The sequence below is a fragment of the Pipistrellus kuhlii genome, unplaced genomic scaffold (genome assembly GCF_014108245.1).
Source record: "Pipistrellus kuhlii isolate mPipKuh1 unplaced genomic scaffold, mPipKuh1.p scaffold_m20_p_1, whole genome shotgun sequence".
In the NCBI taxonomy this organism is placed as follows: domain Eukaryota; kingdom Metazoa; phylum Chordata; class Mammalia; order Chiroptera; family Vespertilionidae; genus Pipistrellus; species Pipistrellus kuhlii.
The window spans coordinates 17,306,487-17,315,763 of record NW_023425404.1 but is presented as its reverse complement, the minus strand read 5'-3'; the positions used below and the strand labels follow the sequence as shown (position 1 = coordinate 17,315,763).

The window sequence follows — 9,277 nt, the reverse complement described above, 5'->3', positions numbered from 1 at the left end:
CTTTTTTTTTTCTCTCTCTCTCTCTCTTTCTTTTCTTTCCAGCTTACAAGTCAGAATCTTGGTCCCGTGGGGCAGATTGTTTGCAATTAGAACTTAGGCTTCCACATCCGGGCGTAAAGGTTTTCACAGGTCTCCAGGCACCGGCTGGAGCCTCCTTTGGTGGCGGTGCGCGGGGTCTGGTCTTGCGCCCACGCTTCCTGCGGGGGTCCCGCGCTTGGGGGGCGCAGGCCCGACCCAGGGGCGCCCTCGTGGCAGCGGGCGGCGGCCTCGGCAGCGAGCTGGGGAACGGGGATCGGGAGAGCCCCCCGCCCGCGGGCCCCGCCGCCGGGACGGGACGGGACGGGACGGGACGGGCGGCGCGGAGAGGTGGGAGCGGAGCTGCTGAGGTCACTTCCTGTCCGCGGCCGCCCGGCCGCCGGCGCTCAGCCTCCCAGCGGCGGGCGGGGCGGAGGGGGCGCGGCGGAGCGCTGAATGGGGCGCGGGGAGGTGCGGCTCGCCTCGCCTCGCCTCGCCTTTGTGCGGCCGGCCCGCGGGCACCCCTCCCGGCCCCGGCCTCTCCCGCCCCGCCCACCCCGACCCCTGCTGCCGAGGAGCGGAGACCCGGCGGCCGCGGCGGACCGGAGCGACGCGAGGTCAGCGGCGGGCGCGGCGGGGGGCGCGCGGCGGGGACCCCCGGGGTGAGCGGCACCGCGCGCCCCCGCGAGCGGGGACGGGGACGGGCGGAGGGGAGGTGCGCGGGCCCGGAGGGCGTTCGCGGGGCGGGGGACCGGCTGCCCGCGGCGGCCGGAGGGCGGTCCCGGAGCAGGTGCCTCTCCACCTGGAGCCCAGCGCCCGGGCGCCGGGAGCGCGGAGCCCGCGGGGCCGGCCCGGCGACGCACCGAGAGGCGAGGGGCAGGCTTTCTGTGGGGACCCGGGGTGTGGGGCCGGCTGGATCCAGTTGCTCCCGGGAGGGGCCCTCGGATCGGAGCGTCCTTTTGCAGGCTTTCCGCCGCGCTGCCTGTGCTCTGTCCCTCCCTCTACCCTGCCCACCTCCTCTCAGGGTTTCTTTCCTCTGCTGTGATTTCTCCGTGGTTCTCTCAGGGCTCCCGGAGGCAGGTCAGCGTGCAGGAAAGAAAACCAGCTGGGCGTCCAGTGACACCCAGAGACAGGAATCGGTCCCTGGGGACCAGGGGGCCTCCATGGGGGGCGGCAGAGGCGTGAAGACCCTCATCTGAGAGTAGAAGCCGCTTTCTGTGGACTCTCCCCGCCAGGACATCTCCATAAGCGTTTGCTAGGAATCCACCTCATAAAAAACAAACAAACAAAAAAAAACTCTTCCAGATGCAGAGCCATAGTTCCAGCTAAAACTTCTGCTGGAAATATCATTTTAATAACAATGTCAACGGAAAAGTCAGGGGTTCCTTCATCAGACTTTTTGGGACTATCTGATACAGGCCAGACACTGTATATGGTAGCATCATTTAATACTGTATAAAACATCGATGCCCGTGTTTCTACATAGTATCATCTCCATTTTACAAAAGAGGAAACACCCAGAAAAATTATTTGTCCAAGTTGATATAACTAAAAAGTGGAAGAGGCCAGACCCAAACCCAAGCCTCTTCAATTCCAAGGGGTTTGGGCCACAGTCCAGTCACCCTCCCTCCAGTAGGCTGCTGGGTGGGGGTGGGGGGATGGCGGAGATGGCCTGCTCAGAGCTGGGTTACAGTGGGGTGCACCCTGTGCTCCCCAACTCATTAACACTAGCAGCTGAGGAGATGTGATGCCGCTGCCCTCTTCAGGAATCGCCAGCCCAGAGGGAGAAGTTTGTACCTTCCACTCTACGCCTCCTCCTAGTCCCTTCCTGTCTCTGTGAGGCGGGAATCCGTGTGCAGAGCCTGTGCTCCTTGTGGGTGCAGTGCCTTCTGCGTGCTGATGGCAGGGGCCTCGTGCTCCAGACCCAGGTGACTTCACAGCAGCCTGGCTGCTCAGGCCAGCCCAGCAGAGCCCTCTCTCCCTCCCTTCAGTCAAAAACTAATCACAACCGCCCCCTCCCCTCCTCTGTGGAGAAATGGGCACTTTTTTGTTGGCTGGAGTATGAATTAGAATAGCTTGAAAGGAGGGCAATTCAAAGTATTTGGCCATTTAAAAATGTAAATTACTTAACCCTGCAAGTCCATTTCTAAGACTTTATCCTTCTGTTATATTCTTGATGTGTATACTCATTGAATATTCATCGCAGCATTGTTTATTTTAACAAAAGGTTTCAAACAATACAGCCAGGCACCACTTAACGATGGGGGTATGTTTTTCTTTGTGTTTTTTTTTTTTAATATGTTTTATTGATTTTTTTACAGAGGAAGGGAGAGGGATAGAGTTAGAAACATCGATGAGAGAGAAACATCAATCTGCTGCTTCCTGCACACCCCCGACTGGGGATGTGCGGGTAACCAAGGTACATGCCCTTGACCTTTCAGTCCACAGGCCGATGCTCTATCCGCTGACCCACACCAGCCAGGTGTGGGTCAGTGGGTAGAGGTACGTTTTGATAAATGCAGCAGTTGGCGAGTTTGGCGATTTTCCGATTTCTTTGTGTGCAGAGTGCACTTAAACAAAAATAGGTGGTAAGCTTACTACACACTATTGCTCCTAGATTCGTGGTCAGCAAACTGCGGCTCGAGAGCCACATGTGGCTCTTTGGCCCCTTGAGTGTGGCTCTTCCACAAAATACCACGGCATGGGCTAGTTTATTTTGAAGAAGTGGCATTAGAAGAAGTTTAAGTTTAAAAAATGTGGCTCTCAAAAGAAATTTCAATCGTTGTACTGTTGATAGTTGGCTCTGTTGACTAATGAGTTTGCTGACCCCTGTCCTAGGTTATAAGCCTGGACAGCATGTGACTATATAAAACATGAGATTAAGTCAATCACATGACCAAGTGAGGCCATGAAAAGACTTTAATAAGTAGAAAGAGTACAGTCTGAAATAGCAATAAAACTGTATTGTGTAGTAAATACATAAACCGGTAGCATAGTTGTTATCACCCAGTTTGATGGACTGTACGTGATTGTATGTGCTGCACTTTTCTGTGATTGGCAGTGCCGTGGGTTTATTTACCTCAGCTTCACTGCAAACACATGAGTCATGTGCATGAAGACGACAGTGACGTACCTAAGGAGAGGAATTTTTCAGCTCCATTATCTTTTGAGAACCGTGGTGCATGCACTTCTTCCCGGACTGAAGCGTTGTTAGGTGGCACATGTCTGTAAGATCATGTAGTGGCCGCACAATAGAATACAATAAAGCTGTTAAAAAGCATGGAGGGGAAATGTGTATTGATATAGGAAGAGGTGTGTATTAATACACGAAGATCTCTAGGTTATATTAAATTCAGTATGCTACGTGTGTGTGCGCGCGCGCGCGCGCACATGCAACATATACATGAATGCTTGTTTATACACTGACTATCTCTGAAAGACACAGAAACCCATACAGTGGTTGCCTCTGAGGAGAACTGTGAATGAAGTACAGGGGCAGGAAGAAATCTTACTTTTCATCATTTACCTTTTTGGTTCGGCATTCAAAAATAAAGAGATAAAGTCATTTTTAAAAAATCCCCTGACCTCTTCCAGATGGATCTGGTGATACACCTGAGGGCCCATCTCATATGCCCAGGGCACGGTGGGCTTGCCTTTGTTCGTTGATTTATTGAGTGCTTCCTGTATGCCAGGTTTCAGTGATAGTTCCTTTAATTCTCAAAAACACCCAGCAGAAGGTGGTCTGTGAAATGGCCAACTCTGTGTGGTTCATCCTAATAGTATTAGCCTCCATTGCAAGTGTTATTCCCCTCGATTTCAAAAGGGAACTGAGGCTCAGAGAACTTGAGCACGTGATTTAAGGTCACAGGAGGAGTGAGTGCTGAGCCAGTATTCAAACCCAGGCCTGTGTGGCCCCAGAACCCGGGATCTTAATGACGATCCTCGCTGTTTTTCCGGCTGGTTTTGTTCTCAAGAGACGCTGCTCCTGGTTGTCCTGGCCCCCCCCTCTGGGGCACCGTCCGCAGAAAGGGGGCACCGAGCTCCTCCTCTCACAGCTGGCAGGTGACCAGTCTAATTTAGGGGAGCGTTTTCAGAAGGTGGTAGTGGCCCATCACTAGCAAGTGGAAACCCAGAAGGTGCTCTCGCTCCGGAGGGAACCATGGGTGCCGGGAGAGCCCAGTGGAAATTCAGGGCAGGGTCCCTGTACCCTCTGACGCATCGACCTCTGACCTCTTCCTTTTAGGCTCTTGTACTGATGGCCCCTTTTGCAGAGGAGTTCCTGAATACAGGATATCCAGCCTGTAGACCTTAGCCCAGTGGTCAGCAAACTACGGCTCGAGAGCCTCACGTGGCTCTTTGGCCCCTTGAGCGTGGCTCTTCCACAAAATGCCACGGCCTGCGAGAGTCTGTTTTGAAGAAGTGGCGTTAGAAGAGGCTTAAGTTTAAAAAATGTGGCTCTCAAAAGAAATTCCAATCGTTGTGCTGTTGATATCTGGCTCTGTGGACCGATGAGTTTGCCGACCACGGCCTTAGCTTCACAGGCCACCGATCTTTATTCATCTTTATGGGCCCCACATGGCCCGTAGGAATCACTGAACAAACGTGGGTTGAGCCCTGGCTGCTTTTGCTCAGAGGTTAGAGCATCAGCCCACAGACTAAAGGGTCTTGTGTTTAATTCCCAGCCAAGGGCTTGTACCTCTGGTCCTGGTCCTGGTTGGGGCGCGTGAGGGAATTAACCTGTCGATGTGTTGATGTTTATATCTCTCCCCGCTCCTCTCTCCCTCCCACTCTTCCTTTAAATATCTGAAGATCAGCCGAAACCGGTTTGGCTCAGTGGATAGAGTGTCGGCTTGCGGACTGAAAGGTCCCGGGTTCGATTCCTGTCAAGAGCATGTACCTTGGTTGGGGCACATCCCCATAGGGGGTGTGCAGGAGGCAGCTCATCGATGTTTCTGACTATCTGTCCCTCTCTCTTTCTCTCTGTGAAAAATCAATAAAATATATATTTTTTTAAATCTCTGAAGATCAATGGGGAAAAAAAAATATCCTCGGGTGAGGATTTTTTTTTAAAAAAAAAGTTGATTGAATTAAATTTAATCTCAACATTTTATCAATTTCTGGTAAAATTCCTAAACTTGCCAGAGCCATCCCAGGTCAAATTTGTTTTCTTTGATGCAGGCCCCAGGGTCACCTGATAAGTAACTTTGAGTCCTCTTTTCACCATCCAGTCTTCCTCCGAGGCCTCTCTCTGCCGCTCTGTGGCCGTGCCGCTCCGGGTGCTGGGGACTTAGGGAGCCCGGAGCCGGGCGAGCCGGGGCAGTCATTGCCTCTCACGTGCGAAGCCGTGTAGCACGCTGGGCCCTGGTGGGAGTCAGGAGAACTGGTTTCACAAGAGTGGCCGTGAGTTGATAACTGTGGCTGGGCGGAGGGTACCTGTGGGTTTATGGTGCTGTTCTCCTTATGTGCGTTTGAAGCTTTCCAGAAGGAAAAATGAAATAAGTGTTGAGCTTGGTTCTGTCCCGGTTTCATGTCCCTTCTCTCCCTCCCGCGTCTGTTTTTGCCATCGAAGCTGTGTGTGTGTGAGGCTAGCCTGGTAGGAGCGTGAGACTCCACCGTCACTGCGGAAGCATCTCCATGGAAAGAGGAGGCTCTGTCTGTTGGGAGGTGAGGATTCTTGGCCCGACTCTGCTACGGCCCAGCTCTGTCTCCCAGCAAGTCACAGAGGGGATGAGTCTTCTCGTCTGCTCGCTGCCCCGATTCTGGGGGATATGGAGAGGGCAAGGAGAGAAAGATCGCCGGTGGCAGTGCTTTGAGAAGTGAAGGGCCATTCTCTAAATGTATGTACTTCTGCTCGTCCTTGTGCATCTTCATGGGGAAGTAGAAGAGCAAGGTGACTTCGCTGGTGGGATCCAACTCACTGGTATCTCCTTTTAGCATCTCTGGGTTTTTTTGTGTGTGTGTGTTTTTTTTTGGTTGTTTTTTTTTTTTTTTTTTGTGTGTGTGTGTGTGTGTGTGTGTGTGTGTGTGTGTTTAATATATTTTATTGATTTTTTACAGAGAGGAAGGGAGATAGAGAGCTAGAAATGTTGATGAGAGAGAAACATCGACCAGCTGCCTCTTGTACACCCCCTACCAGGGATGTGCCTGCAACCAATGTACATGCCCTTGCCTGGAATCGAACCTGGGACCTTTCAGTCCGCAGACCGACGCTCTACCACTGAGCCAAACCGGCTTCGGCAGCGTCTCTGGTTTTATAGCTGCTGCTTGGACCCCCTGCTTCTGTGGAAAGAGCCTCCGGGCCTTGTGCTTGTCAGCAGGCATCTTGTTCCAGATGAGTTTCAAAATTGCTTAGCTCTCCTCCCATGTGGAGACAAGCCTGGCACGGTGCCAGCCCCCTGGCCAGGACACCCCACCCCCCCACCCCCCAAGGCAGGGAGAGGGTTAGCAGGCCCTTGACTGGTTCAAAACCATGTCAGGAAGATGCTGGCTTGGGGAAAGCACTCCCTCGGTCTAGGTGTGATCTCTGGTGTCGGGGCTAGGCAGAGGCCAAGGATGTGTTTATTTTCTTTCCAGAGGCCCCAGCGATGGCGATCATTTGGGTTTCTACTCTCCTCTGTGGAACCAGAGCCTCAGCTTTGACAATTAATAAGAGGCAATTAAAATCCACCAACCTCTTTCAACACCACAAAACAATTAAGTTTCCCTGCCCCTTGGTTTTACTTGGGTGCTGATTTCTTTAGCCCTGGGCTAGGTGTAAGATGTTCAGATCCCAGGTTCAGATCTATGACCTTTTTTTTTTTTTTTTTTTTTTTTAATCTAAGGAAAAGCAAAAACTCCCTTCAAGGGCAAAGCAAAGCAAGTGCAACACCTCAGGGCCTTCTCTGGAGGCCCCACAAGTTCTGTTTTGTCTTTTCGCTCAGAAGGTTATGTTTTGTTTCTGTCTTTTGTCTTCCTGCCCGTTCCTGTTGGTCCGGTCCTTTGAGGTGGGGATTGCTGGGAGGTCACAATGTCGGGATTGTGTGGGATGACAGTTCCGGCAGCAGCGCGGGGCTGAGATCATACGTCCAGTGTTCCGAGCAGCCCAGAACCAAAAGCCTTCGGACACTGGACCTGTCAGTGGTGTCATTGTTGGGCCTTTCTCTATGGACCTGTTGGCCCTGTTTTTTAAGTGAGTCGTCGGGACGCGTGGTAAATGCCTGGGCTTAGGGAGTTCATGGTGTCGGAATAGTTGAGACCATGAACTGGAAAATCTGGAATATAGGCTCTGCTTAGCGCCAACGATCCTGAAAGATCTTATAAGATATTTCTTTCATCCTTAGTAGTCCACCCCACTCTTGGTGAAATGAGAATCTGTCCAGGTTCCCGGGGGGGACAGAGCACCGGGGGTGAACACCGGGGCTTTGGAATGAGGGTCAGCTTTGGACGCTGTGGAAGCCAGCCAGCCTCTCAGTTCCTCAGACTGTGGACTAGTGCCCACCCCTAACTCATGGGCTGTGAGCGCTAGAGAGCACACATGCCTGGCATACAGCACGGACTCAATAAATGATTGCTATTTGTGGTGTGCAATGGGAGAAAAATACAAAAGTCACGTGTGAGGTGAGAATCGGTTTTGGTGGCTGTCCACTGAGGACAGGCTCTCCGGGGCACCAGGGTAAGAGCAGTATTTGGTGACCGTACAGGAGGTGTCTGGGTTTTCTGAGGCCATGTGGCTCCTGTAGAAAGGGAAGGGGGCGAGGCGTTAACAAAATAGTAAATTTGCATTACGGAAAATTCCAGGCATGTATTCAAGTAGAGAGACCAGTATAAAGAACCCTCATAGACCCGTCACTCAGCTTCAAAAACGAACATTTGGATGCCCCTGTCTAGTGTGGCTCAGTGGGTTGAGCGCAGTTCTGTGCACTGAGAGGTCACTGGTTTGATTCACAGTCAGGGCTGCAGGCTCAATCCCCAATGGAGGGCATGCAAGAGGCAGATAATTGATGTCTCTCTCTCTCTCTCTCTCTCTCTCTCTCTCCCTCTCCCTCTCCCTCTCCCTCTCCTTTCCCTCTCTAACCTTCCCCTCTCTCTAAAATAAAAAAAATTTTTAAAAAATTAACATTCTGATAAATCTTATTTCATATATCTCCCTTCCCACCACTCTTCACCCCCTCCATGAATGGTCTAAAGCAAATTACAGACATTATCATTGTAACTATAAATCATGTATTTCTAAACAGATGACATTTTAAAAATGCCAACCTAAGAAAACGAACTATCATTCTTTAAAATCACCTAATACTTGCGTTATCATATGTCATGGTTTGGGACAGGCCAAGTTTACGCTGGTTGCCAAACATAACTATTAATAGCTTTAGAAGGGTTTTTGGTATGTTTGTTAGTCCCGCGGTGGCTCTGTCTTCCAGCCTTTCTCTCCTCTGTGCTCACCTGTGCCTGCATCTCCTCTCTCATGTGCACACATACATCCTTCATTTTCTCATTCCAACTTAGTTTATCTTCTCTGAAAGACGTTCAGGGGCCCTAGCTGGTTTGGCTCAGTGGATAGAGCATCGGCCTGCGGACTGAAGGGTCCTGGGTTCGATCCCGGTCAAGGGCATGTACCTTGGTTGTGGACACATTCCCATTGGGAGGTGTGCAGGAGGCAGCTTATCAATGTTTCTCTCTCATCAATATTTCTGACTCTATCCCTCTCCCTTCCTCTCTGTAAAAAATCAATAAAAATATATTTATTTTAAAAAAGAAAAAGATGTTCAGGGGACCTCTGGGTAAATTCCCCTGACTGGAGAATTTATAGGTGTCATCTACTTGATTTGTTCTGAATTTGTGTAAAGGGTTTTCCAAAGATTTGTGGCTTTCTCCAGCAGCTGCAGCAAAAATATCTACCATTTTCTGGTCTTCATTTCATAACTTAAAGGAAAGAATGGGAATCTGTTCCAGAGCAGAACATTCCATGACAACAACTGACAAAATCCCAGCCAAATAGAACAGTTAAGGGGATTCAAAGCATTACCTTTTCTTTCCATGTGTCCCCATCTGAAATCTACATAGCTATAGTAGAACCAGGACTAACCTGAAAAACAGAGTTTTGCCTTCAGTTTGCTGATTGAGCTCATCACCCCCCTCATACACCTCCACATTCGGCCCCATTTCCATGCTCCTGTTTCTCTGAATACCGATTAGCTATTGTGACTGCATTGTAATTTTGCAGTTAGACTTTCTTGAAAACTGCAAATACGAGAGACCTCTGTTATTTATCTTTGCATCT

At 50.8% G+C, this 9,277-nt stretch overlaps 1 protein-coding gene across 2 annotated transcripts in view; it reads left to right on the top strand.

Annotated features, from left to right (window-relative positions):
• The first annotated feature begins 437 nt into the window (after positions 1–437).
• Positions 438–9,277, top strand: part of PLEKHH1 (pleckstrin homology, MyTH4 and FERM domain containing H1) — a 54,249-nt gene continuing 45,409 nt past the window's right edge. For both annotated transcript variants that reach the window (XM_045579515.1, XM_036433617.2), the window contains exon 1: positions 438–632. The gene's annotated coding sequence lies outside the window, so the exon portion shown is untranslated. The remainder of the gene's footprint in view (positions 633–9,277) is intronic.